Source organism: Equus quagga, chromosome 4 (genome assembly GCF_021613505.1).
Source record: "Equus quagga isolate Etosha38 chromosome 4, UCLA_HA_Equagga_1.0, whole genome shotgun sequence".
NCBI classification, from domain to species: domain Eukaryota; kingdom Metazoa; phylum Chordata; class Mammalia; order Perissodactyla; family Equidae; genus Equus; species Equus quagga.
In genome coordinates, this window is record NC_060270.1 from 45,678,283 (window position 1) to 45,697,393 (window position 19,111).

Sequence of the window (19,111 nt, forward strand, 5' to 3'; positions counted from 1 at the left end):
ATTCTTCCTTTCCTGATCCAACAGACAAACACATTTAGGGCTTATAGGATATGAAGAAGAAAAAAATCAAAAATAATTCTCAGTATGCTTCATTCCATATGTGTGATTCCAGACGTCATGACTCAATAACTCTAGCATACCCTCTTACTTGCTGGGGATTACTTATGGGTGTTGGGGCGGGGGGGTGGTTTTGTTTTGCTTTTTCATTTTGCTTTAGTAGCATGCATTTATGTTCCTATAAAGTCAGATCATCTGAAAAGCAGGTTTCAGTGTCCCATTAACATGTTAAGGCAACTTTCCAAAAACTTAAAATAATTTTTGCAAATCACTTCATAATTACAGAGTACGTACAATATAACATTCAGGTGGTTTTGAAACATGAACAAAAGGCAAGATTGCTGTCATTAAGAGCTATAATAACACTTTGTAAAGCTTCAGTTGAATCCCATTTCAAAGACTGTATCCAAGTGAAGAAACCTTATCTTTGAAGCTTACAGTGGTATACTTCATTTGCCGACCCTAAAGTGCTTTAAAAACCAGCATTTTTAATTGCCATTGTGAGGGTGAAGCATTCAGTTATTCTACAGTTGGGCTAAGATTACCAAAGGAATCCAGCCACAGACACTAAGAATTCCAAATAAGCATTCTTCCAAGTCACTGTCCACTGCATGTGCTTCGCATGCAACCCTTTTTTAACATCGACCATGACAAAGCCAACTAAATAGTTAGCTTTCATTTTCATTTTCCTCACTTACCCACTATCCTCATCTCCTCCATTCTAAAACACACTAGTCTCTTAGTATCTCTCTCATGGCAGGCATCTAGTCTCTCATACCATCCGGTCTTCTATTAGGAGGCCTCACCTAGGCCTTTGCTCCCTAAACAGCGCTACAGATTCTGGATGAGCGCCTCTTACACTGTTTATACTTCATGGACCCATAAACTCAAAAACAAAGCAAAACAAAAAAACACATGAGAGGATTAAAACAGATCATCAACTTTTTATTTTGTCAATAACATTACTCAAAAGAGTAGGACAGATATAATTACAGAAAAACAAGCGAGTGGAAAAACTCACCTCATAATCCTTACTTTCTCATTTTGTCAAAGACCAGGGGAAATTTTCTAAAAGCCTTGGGAATCACTCCTTCGGACCACACCTTCCCTCTAACCTACCTCCTGCCATACTCTTGCCCATTCCCTCAGGTTTTCCTCTGCCCTAGAAGAATGCTGACTTGCTACTGTAACCATCTCTGTAGCCCCCAAAAACATGACAGAGGCTTGAATATTAACTAAATTAGGAAGCAATCCTGAATACCTCAGTTGTTCTAACAAAATAATCTGAAATAACTAATAAAAGTGTGCCTGTACATTTTAATGAAAAAGAAGGGAAGTCATCACTTATAACAAATCTTTTTTTTTTTTTTTACACCAATACATGGATTTGGATGGCAGCAAAGAACTGGATTATGAGCCAGAACACCAATTTCTAGTCCCAGTTTGGTACCTTTTGAGTCAAACCTATGTGAGTTTGAGCAGGTCATTTAATATTTCTTTATATATGAAAAGGGCTAAACTAGATGATCTCTTAAAGTAACTTATAATTCTAATATAAGAATCATGTTCTCTAAAAAAATACAATTAAATGCAAAAATAGTGTTGATTTCTGTATCCCAACACTTGTGCTTATTTATTAGTTTTACTTTATTTAATTAGTTATACATTTCCAAGAAGGATGTGAAGTGGCTTCTAATGAAGCACATATAAAAGAAGATTGGTACAACAAAAAGTTGATGTTCTAAAAATATGACACTTTTTTTTCCAAGTTTACCAATCTCGTTTTTCAAATTCACATGTTCAACAGCAACAGAAGAAGAAATAAAGAGGGAGTTAAAAATTAAGTAGGCATAACAAACTTTTGAAAAAGGAAATTCTAAATATATGTTGTAAGCTACTATAAGCTAATAATATCAACATTGAACTATCATCTCTCTGGTCTATGTAATAAAATAGAAATCAGAGTCTCAGATAAAAACAAAATTTGTGAATTAAAAGAAAAAAAGACAAAACACTATCTTACCTTTTAGTAACTTTTATTTTCTCACTCCTCTAAGGACAACATAAGCTCTGTGAAGCACAAATCAGGGTATTCTTGCTTCTCTCACCAAAGAACAGCTCTCCATGTTCACTGAATTTAACTGAACTGAATTCAAGGCCAAAATCGTCTCCAGTTATCTATTATCACTATAAATATCCCTAATTTCTTAAACCTGTTCACAAACCATGTTTCAGACCATATCCCAGTATTTATTTTGGCAAAAAACATGGCCAAGTTGATTTATTGTTTCCATTTCTCTACTTTTCCCCATGCCATCCCTACTGTACAGTGTAACCTGATGCCGTTAAGTGTCCCAAGAGATGACCATGGGCCCAGTAGATGGCATTCCTGAGACCTACATGTGCCCCATTTATAATTAAGTTCAACTTCAATTCTGTTATTGACCCTCACTCATTCCTTTGTTTAGCCCCACCTGCCTAACTCGACTCTTCTAAACTCTCCAGCCTCCTGCTTCTTTACTCATAAGTTCTTCTTACCTACTTACTTCGAGCATCTATGGGGACTATTTAGAAAGATTTCCCTTGTATGACCTGAGGACTCACTATCCTCCTCATTCCTGCCCCACTTGCCCATCCACCAGTTCACCCCACAAAACACAGTGTGTGTGCTATCCTCCTTTGAAAGCTTGCAAAGGGACAAAATCTGGCCCTACTGGCTATTCTCACTCTTTCAGGAAATCCTCACTTCCCATCTATTAATCTCTCTTCTTTCAGTGCACCCGCTTTGCTTAAACCGCAAAAGGCAGTGAAATGGTAAGATGAAGTTGTATCTTCAACCACCAATCCTGCGTGATGTTAGACTAGGCAACCTCTGTGTGCCTGACTAAGTATAGAGTACATTTACGAGATTACAATCTGACTGGGGAAGTACATCTTCACATGGCGGGTGGGGGTGGAATGCAGAAGGAGCTTTGCTTTGGACTGCTATGTTATAGCATATTATAGCGTACTCAGCTTTTGTCACGAAGATAAATTCACTTAAGTTTAATAAGTACACTCTGGGCACTGTAATGACAGATGAGTAAAGAGGCAAAGATTAAAAGACACTGTCTCTGCTCATGTGGCAAAGAGAACACAGGGGCAGGGAGGACCGAAGATACACTGAAAACTGCTAATAAAGGCAGCCATATATACAATGGAATATAGGACCACAGTGGAGGGAGTATGACTGGTTCTGGGGGCTGCGGGTGGGGGACATTTATAAAAAACAGATATTTAAACTGAATCTTGCTGGATATATCTGTCATTCAGAGAAGGGAGAAAGTCATTCCAGAGTGTACACATGTGCGTACAGATGGGAGGATAAATGGCAGCTTATATTCAGGGTGGGGGTGGAGATCATATCTAAGAGTATGTTTAGGATAAGGGACAGGAGATGAAGGTGAAGTCTTTAGTGGAGGCCAGATTACAATGGGCCTTGTTCAGTGGGCTAAGAAGTTTAGCTTCATCCTAAAGGTAGTGAGGAGCCACCAGAGACTTTTAGCAGAGGAGTGACAGTATCAAATGATCAGCTATCAGACAATGGTTGGTGGATGGTGACTTGTAAAATCTTCCCAGTCTTTCACCCACAAGGAAACCCCCTCAATAACCTCAACACACACTGTCCTTTGGGAAAGAAACGCCCCTTCCTTGGGGCTTGGCAAAGAACAGAGAACAAAATGGCTTCATCCTAGCCCATATCTGATCTCACCAGTCCCCCTTCTCCAAGACTGTGGAAAATGAGAAAATGGCGAAAAGGGAAGAAAAAAGAAAAGGGAAATAATATTTATTAAATATTAGGTGCCAGGCAATGTACTAGGTGCTTCACATACATTATTATCATATTTAACTTCAAAACAACCTTCTAAGGTAGATAAAATCATTCCCATTTTAGAGAGGAGAAAATGGAGGCCAACCAAGTGATCAAGAATCACATGGTAACTGAATACTGAAGTGGAAAACTGGGATTTAAACCCATTCGACTAACTCCAAAGATGCTCATGTATGAAGGATAATGTAGTTGCCCCACAGGCCATCTTAAATAATCCTTACAATAATCCTTGTATAGTGGACTATTATTAGTATCACTTCATAAATAAAGAAATTAAAATTCTGAAAGGTGGTCACACATATAGTAAGTGCGTCAATGGAGAGATGAGGCGCAAGAGAAAGACAAGGTAGATGTCCTAGCAGGGTTTCCATCTGCTTAAAAGGGAACTACTGAAATACCAATACCAAACTGACAAGACCCTTCCTTAGTCCTTCCACTACCCTTAGCACTGCATTATTGACTAATGTTTTATTGGTTTCAGTGCTATTTTTGTCTTTTACATTAAAATGAAGGAATAGCTATGTAGACAAAATGCGTGTTGTGAAACTGGGTAAAGAATTCTTTTTCACTATCCCCCAAAAATCTGTAAACCAAAAAAAGGCACGAGAAATGGAGGAATTCTTTAAATAATCAGAAATACAGACTAGTATAATGGCAAGTCCTTTTCTACCAAACATTAATTTACAGGTTTTGTAACTACTTTTCCTGAACATATTGTGATGGGTTTTTTTAATCATAAAAATGATTAGAGGAGTTCTAATTGGATACATCCTAAGAAAATGTCTAGATTATAATACCAACACATCAAACTTCTATGATGTAGTTTTCTGCTTGCTTTAAAATTAAATTCTTGGTAACAATGATATGAAAAATCACACAATTAGATTTTTATATTTAATACTGAACAAATAAAAGAACAGGTGTTTTTATAGATATACACCAGGCAGCAATGAAGTCAAGAGCAACATTCTCCATTCAAAGGAAGAACTGGTGATGATAAGTCACTTGAATCTCACCAATGTCACTGCCTCTAATATTGGTAATAAATTAAACTATCAGTACTAGCAGAATTCACACCAACATTCCCAAAGTGAGGTTGGTACAGAGCTTAGAGACAGATGGTCGCAAACCACTTTATCGTTGCTAAGGGCAAAAATGAAGCCACCTTTTCTGTCTGTATATACACACTATCAGGTTTTTTTATTAACTTAAAAAATGTTCAACATTAAATAACCATTAAACTAGATTTTTTCATTTGAGTGAAATTAAGGATTTTGGAAAAAATTCACATCATATTCAACTGGTGAAATAGAATATATTTGACAAGATAAACACGCTCATTCCCTATCTTGCCATTCCTATGTACCCAACACAAAATTAGTAAAGGAAGCGAAAAAAAATATACCTATCTATTTTCTGGTTTAATCTTGGAAAACTGACAAGGAACATAATGAAAATGAAAATGACAATGATCTGGACCTAATGTTTAAATATCACTACAATAACAATATTATGAGGAACATTCAAATCAAAGAGCAAAAACTGAGAAGAGAGACAGTAATTCTTTGCTTTATTCAGATAACCCAAAAAGAATGGGAAGAACTAATGGAGAAGCAGCTACTACTATTATAATACAGAATGTCAACAGTATCTCCAAAACTCTAAAAAGACTTTAATTTATTGCTTGCACAGCTGAAAACCAGACAAAAATAGCTATTTTATAAATTTAAAATCACAAATTTTCAAATAAATGAAACTAAAAATACTTTATAAGCTATTAAAACTAAGATACAAGTAAACTATACCTTAATAACACATTTACACTGTTCATATAACAATATGTGAAACTAAAATCCCAGATCACGATTACCTGGAAACACTTCTGAGAAAATCTATCGACAAGGATTTCTGAGACCCCAGTAATAAAATAACTAACCTCATAGAATACTGGTTAAACAAAATAGTAAAGTGAGTGGTTCTGATATAGTTGTTGCAGTTGTTGTAGATGTAGTTTTAACACCTGTAAAAGCAAATGTGGCACAATGTCATTTAACAGTGTTTTTGATAATGCTGAAATGGTATTTTCCTCCAATTCTGGGTTCCACAGAAAGACACAAGGTTGCTTGGGTGCTTAAGACTTTCAACAAGACCTCTCTTTCCATTTGCTCCCCTATTTTCTCTTTTAAGTTTTGTCTGGGCAATTCCAGTGCACATATAAGGATTAGTCATAGAGACGGATGGAACCACATGATATCACCTGGTCCCTATCTTCAGGCATATGAACGCCTAACTTTCCAAAAGTTTTTGAAAACAACTTGAGAGTAAGCCTTCAAAAACTTCTTTCATAGATGACTTTAGCTGTTATAACTATTTTAACTATTAAGCTCTCCTGCAGTGTAATGATAATATTTCATCTTTCTCTTGCAGGGCCCCAAAACACAAAACGATCTAGCATCTGCATAAAAATATTTCAAAAATTAGAAAGAAGAAAGTGAAAAATTCCTTTATTAGATTAAATCCCTCTGATTCTTTTAGTAACTCTTTTGCAGGGTGCTGTAAGAGGGATCTTTGTGGTGATTGGTCCTGTATCTTGATTGTGGTGGTAACTGCATGAACCTACACAAGATAAAATGACACAGAACTATACACATAAGTTGCACCATTACCTGGTTTGATATTGTACTATAGTTACATAAGATGTAACCAATGCTGAAAACTGGGTAAAAAGAACACAGGACCTCTCTGTACTATCTTTGAAAATTCCTGTATATCTGTAGTCTCAAAATAAAAAGTAAAAAAAGAGGGGGAAGTATCACACAGAAATCCTAATATCTCAAGGCCAGGACTCTAGGAGGAAAATAGAGTAAGGAGGAACATTATTCCCACAAATGTGAGATCAGTGTGGGTAAATACCGGGAAAGGAAGTAAACCACAGCAGGTGGATAATGGGAATAATCTGAACATTTGATAGTATATAACAAGCTTAATGGGACTAAATACGATGTGAATATGACAACCAAACTACCTATCTGGGTGTCAACCCATAACCTTTCCTAGGGTCTTAAACTATCCTTCTGTAGAGATCTACTACAAGCAAAAAACTATTTTGAAGTGTTGAATTTTATTTTTAAAATCATATATTTTTCACTGGTTGTCATATTCACATTCGTTTTTAAACATTTAACTTACCATTTAAATTACTTAATTACTTGCTCAAAAAAAAGTCTTTTTGATAAATCTGACACTCCAAAAAGATAGCCATGTTGGCCTGTGACTTGGAGCCATCCAACATAGTCCAGAGTACCCCAGTGGGAGAATCATCATTGCATTTTCCAGCTCCAAGATGGTTTACTTACAAATAATTTAGGCTGCCTATTCTGATAGCCACTACACCCTTGGTGACCAGGCTATCTTTGGGAAAATTCTTAGAAGAGGGATAACTGCTGGCACTCTTATGATTTCAGCTATGATTTACTAGAAAAGGGTTTATCCTAGGAGCCACGTACCTCCGGTAAACAGAGCCTCCCTGGGAAACATCACTCACACACTGAAGCAGTAAAGTCTTGAGGCATTTTCACAAACACAGACAACAGAAGAGTAGGCTTCTTGCATAATGAGCAGTCATTTTACTTGAAAATATCTGATTCTTATTTTTAAAGTTTCTGGGAATTTAGTAAAAATTTAGGGAAATGATCCAAGACTGTAAGGCTTCTTAAGTTGTTCTCAGTCAGATTCACATCACTTGAGAAAGTTAGATAAAGGATACTTTCATTATTTAAATGTAATTAAAATTTCAAGCTGACTTCTAGGACCAGTATTTCAAAAAAGTGTTACAGTGTATCAGAAGGTGTTTACTTTGGTTTGAGAACACACTCTGAGAGTTCTGAAGCCTAGCAGGGAATACATTTCAGGTTTGGTTCAAAAAACCTGAATGGTCCCCTCTGGGAGTTGACTAGGAAATAAGTACTTCTTGAACCAGGAGATGCCCCAAGAAGTTGTCAAATCACCAAGCAGTGTGTTAAATTGAAAATAAAAAATAAAAGTCCATTACTATTCACAGAGAGAGTTTGATTTCTTTAAAAGTGTTTCCGTGTTGTGTTTTCTCCTCCAGTTTCTAACTAAGTGTAAAAAGATAAGGAAACCCAAAGTACATTTCGGAATGCATTATTTGAGGTTATTTTATCACCAATGATAATTGAACTCAATGAACAGGAGTAGGAAAGCATGGCCTATGCAGTTATAAATTCACCAACAGACAAGGCTGGAACAATGTAATAAAGTCCCAAAACTGAAGAAGTCCATGAATAATTTTACATGCCAAGGTTGTAAAAAAGCAAAAAGCCATCTGTAATATAGAAAACATTCATACATGGCATTACATATGATGGAAAAAGTCAGAAAGCAAAGAATTTTCATTATCTGTTTTTAAAGGATTGATAGCTCTTCTAAAGTTTTTCATGACTGAACATCTAAAAAGTCAAATATCTGTCATATATTCCTATTAAATCATACTTTGGTAACTAATACCAAGAACATAAATTCCCATTATGATTAAAACTTAACTTTTTAAAAATTGAAACCACATTTATAAACAAGCAGTTAGGGAAAATCATGCTGAGCTCAAAATACTAGGTTTCTATGTAAGATACATCATCTTTCGTATCTGAACAGCTCAGATCAAAATGTCAAAACAATTAAATTACAATTTTGTCTGACATCAATATCCCACGCAACAGTGCAAAACAGACAACCCTGATTTCAGGCACACTGTTTGCTTTTAACTGGCAAACAAATTGAGCAATGAACCAAATTTTGCTAAAGAAAGCATGAAACACACTGCCAGATCACAGAGGTCAAGGAATTCACCAAGACTTACCTTTTGTATAACTATGTTTTAGGCTCACAGGGAAAAAAATTATCTATTTCCTCATACAAATACAAAAACACACAAAAATAAGGATATTTAACAGCCTATACACCAAATATGATGATAAAGCACAGACAAAATCACATTGATTTTAGTTATATGTGCATGTTTATATTTACGTGTATACATATCTGTATATGTGTTTCTGTGCGTAGAGAGAAAAAAGGGAAGCTTAAACGTTTGTCTTCACAAACCTAGTTCTTCCATGTTGTTATCTCATCTATTTCTTTGAATATAGCATGTAAAAAATTACACAATCAAATTTTTAAACTGTAGGACGCCCTATAACGATCTTTAGGTGCCTGCTCATTTTTCAGGAAGACAACATGAGATAAAAGCTAGCTGGGGACAGAACTGGGACTAGAACTCTGGGCCCCTAACTCCTAATCTTCTGCACCAATCACATCATATACTAAAGACATGGACTCCTGAAAACTGGTAAATATTGTTAAGATAAAACAATAATAGACTCCTATTGTTACATCATTTTATATTTACTAACTTTTTAAGTAAAGTGCTCTGCTTTCAAAAATCCACTAAGCCTTCTTGAGAAAATAATAATGTACTAGAATTTTCCGTCCAGGTATATTTGGATTTCACACACTATTCAACTGTAATGTACATTCAGGATTAGTCAACATCTAAAAGGGTTTACATTTATTATCACAATATAGGGCTTTATTGAACTTAAGAGAAAATCATTGACTTATGAATTAATTTCCATTCTCTAATTGGCTAAAATTATTTTCATATATATTTTTTTCTATGTATCTAAAGAGAATGTAACATTACAGTCAAGGATATAGATGCTATAACAGGACTGCCCAGCTCCAATACTTATTACTGTATAACCTTGGGCAAGTTACCCACCTTATGCTTTAGTTTCATTTGCAGAAATAACAGAACCTACCTGATACCGTTTTGCTGAAGATTAAATGAGTTAGTACATACAAACCAAAATAACACTGCTGGCTCTTAGTCAATGCTCAAAAAATACTAGCTATTATTATTTTTAGTCAGCTAAGAGATTAACTAACATATTGGAGCTAACGGAATCTCAGAGATTACATAGAACAGGGGTTGGCAAGAATTTTGTAAAGGGTCAGACAGTAAACATTTTAGGCCTCTCCAGCCATACCATCTCTGCCTCAACTACTCAACACTGTAGTCCGTGACAAATGCAGACAGACAATAAACGGATGGATGTAGGTGTGTTCCAATAAACTTTACTTACAAAAACGTGGCAGGCTGGATTTGGTCTGAGGGCTATAGTTAGCAGCCCCCTGATGTGGAATAACAACCATACGCTACAGAAAAAGTGAAGGATAGAGACTGAATAACAGTTATTCAGCAAGCCATTGGCAGGGACAGAACTAGAACCAAGAATTCTACAGCTCAGTTCCTGTTCTTTCTATGTCTTCATATAGGAGACGCTTCATGAAGTCTTCCTATCCTCATCTACAAACAGAAACAATCTCTCCCTTCTCTACTCTCCGATAACATTCAAGATTAGCAGAAAACTGATAGGTTTTGAAGCATGATGAGTACACTGGGGTTCAATATACTATTCTCTCTACTTTTGAGTGTTTGATAACTTCCATAATAAAATTTAAAAAATAGACTCTCAAAGCACTCAGTACTCTTCATAAGGCATCTGTCAATTCTCTCAGAATATTTGCCTACATTCTTTCCTTTTTTTTCTCTACCAGAAATGGTTATTTGAAGGCAGGGATCATGTCATTTGCATCTTGGTATCACCATCCCCTGCCAAGACTTAAAAAAACGGGTTTATATTTAGGATTCAATAAACAAATGGTCCCCAAATAACTGAAGGAAAGTCATCTCAAACAAGGTACTATTTCCAACTCCGACAACTTCTCTCCATCTTGTCAAATTGCTCAATATCCATGAACAATGTTGTCAAAATGCAGTCTTTCTCTATACCCATTTTGTTACCAATCTAGTCTTTGCTATATCAAAATCCAATCTGAAATCTATTCCCAGCTAACATCTCTTTCCACGTCTAATACTACATCTCCTTAGGTAGATTCACCAGCAGCAGAACACTGTTTTCCATTAGATCAACTGTGATATTTAAAAAGTAAAGTATCTCTTTGATATGATAGTAATATTCTCAAAACTTAACTTTAGTTAGCCAACATCACCAGAGGTAAGATTCAATGTATTTACCCTCCTCATGAAAGCCTTTCCCAGATTTGATCTTGCTTATTACCTTATTTCCTCCTTTGCCCCAGCTTTTATTTTATAATCTCAGCGTTCTTTCCAAGTCTTCTCCCAAACAGAACTCAAGATAGAAATTCCCCGTCTTCTTTCCTCAACAAAACACAAAGTTCTTTGCTTCAAGAAATTCTCAGAATCTCAAAGTATTTTCTCATCAAATACATCCCTCACCAAATGGGAAGATAACAATTCCTACAAATTTCTCATGCACCACAACTGTCTGCCACTAATCACAATGAGAAAAGAGAAGTGATCCAAAGAGAATATCCACATGCCCCACTGCATGTGTCCACACATTCTTCCTTATTATTACTATAAGTATATCAATAGCCCATAATCCTAGAAACAGATAACTTCTCCTACTGTTTCTCCTCTAACATATTTAAGAACACTGCTCCCTCTTTCCTGCTTCATCAATTTTCCATCTCTGTTGGCTCTTTCTCATTAGCATAAGAACATAGCATTGTTTTGCACATCTTTAAAACTCTCTTTATATCACATAGCCCTCCAATTAATACTCCATTTCTCTCCTTTCCTTTCCAGTAAAAATCTGCAAGAGATGTATACCATCACCCTCTTCAATTTCTCCTCTTCTTTGTCAAACATTCCAACAAGCTTTCACCAACCACCACTCCATGAAAACTGCTATCATCAAGGTCATCAATGATTTCCTTTGCAAAATCAGTTCTCAATCTTCATCTTTAAAACAGCTGACCAGTCCCCTACTCTGCTTCAAACATTCCTTCACTTGGCTTCCAAATTCCACACTCTCCTGTTCTTCCTTTTAGCTAGCTTACAGCTCTTCAGAATCCTTTGCTGGCTGCTCCTCATCTCATAACGTTGGAGTGCCACAAAGCTCACTCCCTGGTTCTCTTCAGTTTTCTAACCCCACACATTTTTGATGAATTTATCCAATCTTTTTGCTTATATGTGAGAGTCCTAAATGTCTATCATTAGCCTGGCCTTCAGACTGCCTGCTGACATCTCCACTTGGGTATTTAAACTGCATCTAACCCTTAACATGTCCAAATCCAAATTATTAATCCTTACCACCACATCTTTCTCCTGCTACCTTCCCCATCTCAATAAGTGGAAATTCTATCTTATCAGTTGCTTAGGCAATTAAGTTCTGAATTTCTTTTACTCTCATAGTATTCCATAAGCAAGGTGTCAGCAAATCCTATGGATTTTACCATCAAAATATATCCACAGTCTGAACTTTTCACCACTTTCACTGTTACCATCTTGGTCTAAGCCACCACCATCTGTCACATGGATTATTATATAGCCTAACTGGCACCCCTGCTTCTGCCCTTCTATTCTTTCAATCTGTTCTCAACAGAGTAATCAGAGTAATGGTGTTCAAGTTTTGTTAGACAGTTCGATCAAAACACTCCAAAGGCTTCCCATATCACCTCAAGTGAAAACTAGAGTCATTACAGTATTTTACCAGACCACTTAGTTCTATCCAGCCTCTACTTCGTGAAGACTACATATCCTTCCTCCAATCCACTCCACCCATACTGGCTTCTTTGCTGATCCTTGAACCAACAATACGCAGGACCTCTGCATTTTCTTTTCTCTGCACCTGGAAAGCTCTTGCCCCAAATATCACATAGCTTACTCTCTCACCTGCTTATGTTTACTGAAATGTCACCTTCTCTCCAGGCCTTCTCTTACAATCCTATTTTAAACTGCTAAATATACAGATACACACACACATACATAAACCCTTTCTTGCTTTATGTTTCTCCACAGTACTTATTACAGTATCACCTTATATTTTTCTACTTATTATATATACTGTCTCCCTCCACTAGAATGTATATTCCAAGAAGGCAGTGCTTTATTCCAGTGCCAAGAACAATGCTTGGCACATAGTAAGCACTCGACAAATATTTGTCGACTAAATGAACAATTAAGCATTGAGTGCTCTACGTGAATCTGATAATGCTTTATGTAAGCAATTAATAAACCATATCATTTCATTCTTGTTAGTCCTGTAATAAAAGTCTATAGAACTCTTTGCATGGTACCAGGAATACATTGGGTCACCCTTGTGAAGACAAGTTACTTTTATATTTCCCAGAAGTCTTGAGATCAGAGATTACTGACGATTGTAAAGGAGAAAAATATCTGAATAGTGTGAGCTGAACTGCTGAAAGATCTTTTGCTATCAAGAATTCTTAAGGGTAAAAAACAGGAAGAAATGGGGAAAATCCTACTCGAACATCAAAGCCGGGTTAAAACCCAAACCCTTCCTTAATCCTTCCCTCTCCCATTTGCCCACAGCACTTTGTACCACCATCCCAGGGCTCACCACCGTCCCGTCTCCTGAATATGGGGTCTCTGCAAGACAGGAACTGAATCTCTTTTCTCAGCCTGCCACCAACTATCCATAATTGACATTCAAAGAACTGTTACTGGTTTGTACCGAATGGAGTGAATACTACGGGAAACTACGATATAACTGCTTATGTTTGTCAAGATTTAGTCCATTAACAGAAGCAGCACCATTATCCAGGTTTCTGAGGTCGGTTTCAAACAAACCCATGTCCTCTGTTCCGCATGGACAATTGAGGCAGTAGGACATATGGTCCAATAACTTAGTCACATGGACAGGTCCAGGATCCGTTACTCTGCTCCTCAGGATGCACGTGTCATAGGAGGCAAAGACTAACTGCTAAGGACGATCGGAAAGTAGGCGGTAACTGTATACTTGTTATTCTAACAGTGAGGGACAAAAGAACGCAAGGCACCGAAAGATGAGCTAGCAGTAAAGAATGCGGGAAAAGAAGGCGTGGAGGGCACTAAAGGATAGAGAGCTAGGGAAGAATGAGACCAGACCATAGGGCAATTGTGGGAGTAAGCCGGACACCAAAGGGGAAACCATCGCTGGCGCTAATCACAGGCTGCTGTTTCGACAGCCTCTCAGAAACTTCCTTGAGAAAGCCATGGTGCGTGTCCTCCGGAGCTGCATCCTCACGCGGGGGCGTCCCTCCGGCCGAGCCGTCCCTAAAGCACAGCTCCGCAGCGCCGCTCATTTTACCTGTCCCGCTAGGGCGCCTAGTCGACAGCACGGCCGGCGTGCGTGCACGTGTGAACGTGTCAGAGACTCGGGAGCTCCCGGCCTCCGGGAGGGTGGTGGGGTCCTCGAGACGGGGACGGGGACCCCCTGGCCAGCGTGTGCCCGGGGTCGGCCGGAGCCAGATGCCCCGCGCGCCGCCCCTCGAGGTCCCTCCCACCCCGCCGCCGCCGAGCGCCCCTCGGCCCCGGTCCTTGACGCCCGCCCGGCTCCCCGGGACCCTCCAGGGGTGCGGCCAGCGCCGCCGCTGCGCCAGTTTGGGCGGGAGGGAGGACCGGACGGCTCGGCAAGGACCGCGCCACCTCGGAGCACCGAGCTGGTTTTGGCAAAACTTTGAAAACACAACGACTGCGATTACCTGAGCGGCGCGGGCGCGGGCTCGTCTGCGGTACGGCTGCCGGGCGCGGGCCAGGTTTTCAGCAGCCGTAAAGCGGGCGGAGCGCGCGCCTGCCCTCGCCCCCGAGCGCCGGCCCCGGCGCCTCCGCCGCGAGCGTCAGCCGCTTGGCAAGGAGCGGCCTGGGCTGAGTCACAATAAAAGACACGTTTGCCGAGCGCAGTGGGGAGAGGGGCTCGAGCAGCCGCAGTCAACGGCCAGAGGCTCGAAACTAGGGAAAGGATGCTTTCTAAAGTGGACAAAACTGGAAAACTTGACCCATGGTGGGAGAGAGATGCGCTTCTTTTATCATTTGCGTATATTTTCCAAATATTCTTTGTATCTAATAAAACTTTTTAAAGACTTTTCTTTTAGCCAGATGGTTGGGTCTAATGCTCAGCCTCGGCGCTCCCAGCTGTAGGACCTTCTGCAAATTCCTTGAATTCTGTGCGTTTGTTTCCCCTCTGTCCAGGAGGGTAATAAAGGTACCTCCCTCAGGAGAGGGGATGCTGGGAGGGTGCTTGGCTTCGCGCCTGCGCTATGCTCTAACTAGACGTTAATTATTAGGATTTAAAAATGAAGGTGGAGGATAAGTGAAGAGGGGCCTAGATGAACAGCTTTAAAAGGAAGAAGACAAAAATAAAGCGAGGATTTTTTTCAAGTAAAAAATGAGACAAATTTTTTTTGTAAAAAATTAGTAAGTTAGACAAATGTCCCAATGGAAGAAAAGACATTGTAGCCTCCAAGGAACAGATGAAGCCAAGAGATGTAGCTGAGGTGAAAAAAAAAAAAAAAGGCGGAAGGAGAGAAGAAAAATAATAAAGCTAGGCTCAATGGCCAGAAGGCTGAAGCATCATGGGGGATGCGAGGAGGAGTATGTTTACTCGCTATTTAGAAAATCATGACAAACTCCTTCTGCTGAGGGAGATCTTTAAAAATATTTAAACAGAGAAACAACTGTCTAAAAATGAGCCCCAAGTGAGGAGCCTTCTCTCCAATGAATGAGATTTGGCAGTTCTGCAAAATGAGGAAATTCTTCCCTGTGCTGCATCTTAGGGGGTTGAGTCATCAAACCCATAGCAAAAATTAGTGGGCTGGATTCCTGAAAGGCATGCCAGATGGATGCATTCTGCTTAGTTTTAATATCTGTATGATGTTCCCTCTGTACTGTCAATTTTAGAAGAAAGGAATCTGAATAAAGATTTGAAGAGTGAACTTGAAAATAAAAGCCAGACTAGTTACCTAATATGAGTATCCACCCACAATGAGCGTATAGTTAAAGATTCCAAAACAAGTAAACCATTTCTCCCACTTTCATTCTCCCTCCCCTTTGTTTCTGCTTCCACTATATTTCTTTTTTATCTACTTTCATTATACTATCTTTATAAAATGGAACTGCCTAGGGGAAAGGCGATTTTAATTAATACTAAGGAATGGAAAGAATTTTAGCTAGGCCTCTCTAAGTAGGGTCAAACTTTTTGAAAGAAATGTTTTTCAGTTGAAGTTTCAATGAGAGGAAGGGTAAATTGGCAGCCGTGAAGTCAGAAGTTGTTTTAGACAAAGCAATGCTAAGACTGGAGTGAAAGAGAATGGAATAGAAATCAAGAACTGTTCTACTCCCTAATCACCCTTAGCACCAAGGACTAGAGAAAAGTTTTATCAGATGAAGAAAAATGGGTGTCTCGCTCTACCACTCAGCCTTTCAAATAGAAATAAAAGAAAGGAAAAAAGAGAAGAGAAAAGAATCCTCTGTCAGATTCTTATAAAGATTTGCATTTTCCTAGGAGGTCTCGTGAAGGGTGAAAGACTTGGAGGTGCCTCTTTCAGTGTAGAAACACAAGCAAAATATTTGAGGGGATTAATTTTACAGAATTGGGAAAAGTCCTAAGTAAAATAAGAATCCCACTCTTTGTTTCAGTTTTGCTAAGCCTTCAGGCTGAAGCAAACAGATTAGCATTAAACCTTTATTAATGTGAAACAAACAGATAAAATTTTTAAATGGCGTGAAGCCCTTAAACTAAAAGGAACAAGAAAACAAAACCAAAGCCCAGAAAATAAAGACATTAGGAAGCTTTTCTAAGGGGAGCCTTTGAACTTTGGGCTGTAATATGAATGCCTGCAACTTGCTTTAGACAAGCAGGCGATACAAACTAAAGCACGGGAACCAAGAACAGGTGGTCAGATCAGATAAAAAAAAGCTTACCTTGCCTGAAGTGTTTTGGTCTGAGAAGATAATTCCATTCATTTTGGATAGAGACAAAGACTCACCACCTGATTTCGTGTGCCCATTAATACCTCAGTCACCCGAGTGTACTTTTTTAGTTGGACTCGTGGCATGCTGTAAACTAAACTTTGACTCATGGGCTTTTGAGCATTTTGTGAATTTATTCAGAGGTGGATTTTGGCTAATAAGTGTTTTCTTTTAAAGCTCTTAAATCCGTCATTAGTTAACATTAGTAATGTAAAGCATAACCTGATCTGCTTTTCGAGGTGTTTTATAGATAAAATATAACAGTTATAACTAAATTACATCAATCTGATAAGTCCCTTTTACACAACTGAATTTAACCTTACTGTGCTAATATGATTTTTATTTAAGATTTCATATAAGATTATATTGCAGAGGATTGATTGTTTGGATTGCAAAAGATTATATTGTTCTTTCTAACTTAAAACTTCAGTGTGGTGAGGATTTCATGTTACAACATTACCTGTTGCTAAATCACTGCATAACAGAAGCAATAGTTAAACAGTCAGTTGGCCTCAGCAAATTTGTAGTTTTGGAAACTAATTTCAGGAATACTACTAAAGACCATCAAAGCTAAAGTGAGATTGTCAAGACAAATTTGAGCTTTAGCTGAGAACATTGTGTTCCAAGATTAACAGCTAATCCAGTACAATAAGGGAAGACAATCTTAAAGATACAGATCCTCATTCTTCTCTGTCAACAACATATATGTACTTATGGAATCTGTTGTACAGGTTTTAGAAGAAGTTTACTTGCAGCTGCTTAAATCTGTCACACTCTAATCTTTGTCGACATATGAGGTAAGTTTAAGAATGATCACTTTATGGTTTTGGTTTTTGGACAATGTCACAACTAGAAATTCTACAGTAATTAAAATTTTCATTGGAAAATAAACAACTATAGGAAATAGGCATTCTCATACAATTCTGATTGGAGTGTAAATTGTTACAACCCCCTCTGGGGTGCTATTTGGTAACAATCAAATTAAAAACACCAAAATTATCTTCCCCTGGAACCAGCAAATTACTTTTGGGAATTGATTCTATAGAAATACTGCTCGTACAACATTATTCATTATAATAACAGAAGTTTGGAAATAACCTAAAAGTCCCTCTATAGGAGACTGGTTAAATTAATTATAGTACATTCATACAATATAATGTACTATATGCAGCTGTAGGGGGAAAGAAAGAGAAATAGAATGAGGAACTTTTCTGTAAACAGTTTTGGGAAATATATAAAAGGAAAAGAAGCGAAGTGCAGAACAATGTGTAAAATATAGTGCCTTTGTATAAAGAGGAGATATGTTTATATTTACTTGTATGTGTATCAAGAATTTCTGAAAAGAAACAAGAAACTAACAACAATAATTACTTCTGTAAAGGGGAGGTCAAATGTTCTGATTGAGGGAGGAGTGCAAAGGAGACTTTTCATTGAATACATTTTCATTTTCTTTTTTGGGCTGTGAATATATGTTACCTATTTGAAAAATTGTTATAATTTTTTGGGGAGTAAGGAAGATTGGCCCTGAGCTAACATCTGTTGCAATCTTCCTCTATTTTGTGTGTGGGGTGCCACCACAGCATGGCTTGATGAGCAGTGTATAGGTCCACACACAGGATCTGAACCTGTGAACCCCAGGCTGCTGAAGCAGAGCACGTGAACTTAACACTATGTCACCAGGCTGGCCCCAAAAAATTAGTTTTAAAAAAAGAAAACAAATGCCAAATAGTATCTCTAAGGTACAAAAAAGATAAAGTTGGAAAAGTTATTTTGAAATTTAATAATCTCCCTGTCATAACTCCCAAAGTGCTGAAGTTCACTATTAAGAATTCTTGCTAACGGGGCCGGCCCTGGGGCCGAATGGTTAAGTTCATGCGCTCTGCTTTAGCTGCCCAGGGTTTCGCTGGTTCAGATCCTTGGCGAGGACATGGCACTGCTCATTAGGCCACGTTGAGGCAGCGTCCCACATACCACAACTAGAGGGACCCACAACTAAAATATACAACTATGTACTTGGGGGATTTGGGGACAAAAAGCAGGAAAAAAGAAAAACACATTGGCAACAATTGTTAGCTCAGGTGCCAATCTTTAAAAACAAAAAAAAGAATTCTTGCTAACTAAACTGTGGATTCTACCTACATCTGACTGTAAAGGTAGGTAATATTTGAACGTAGCAGGTAAACTTTCACACACAGACACAATTCATTTTCATTTCTTTCTAATGATTTTAAAGTTCCCAAAAATAAAGAAATTTGAGAAATTTGTTGATAAATTATCCAGAGTTTCTAAAATTTACTATTTTATTG

General features: G+C 38.1%; 1 protein-coding gene across 4 annotated transcripts in view; it reads right to left on the reverse strand.

Annotated features, from left to right (window-relative positions):
* Window positions 1-14,569, reverse strand: part of NAALADL2 (N-acetylated alpha-linked acidic dipeptidase like 2) — a 1,259,279-nt gene extending 1,244,710 nt beyond the window's left edge. For 2 of the 4 annotated variants that reach the window (XM_046659057.1, XM_046659060.1), the window contains exon 1: window positions 14,540-14,569. The gene's annotated coding sequence lies outside the window, so the exon portion shown is untranslated. Of the gene's footprint in view, window positions 1-5,864; window positions 5,915-14,145; window positions 14,290-14,539 lie in introns of those variants that run through there. The other 2 variants (XM_046659059.1, XM_046659058.1) reach the window with 2 other exon arrangements.
* Window positions 14,570-19,111: the final 4,542 nt, after the last annotated feature.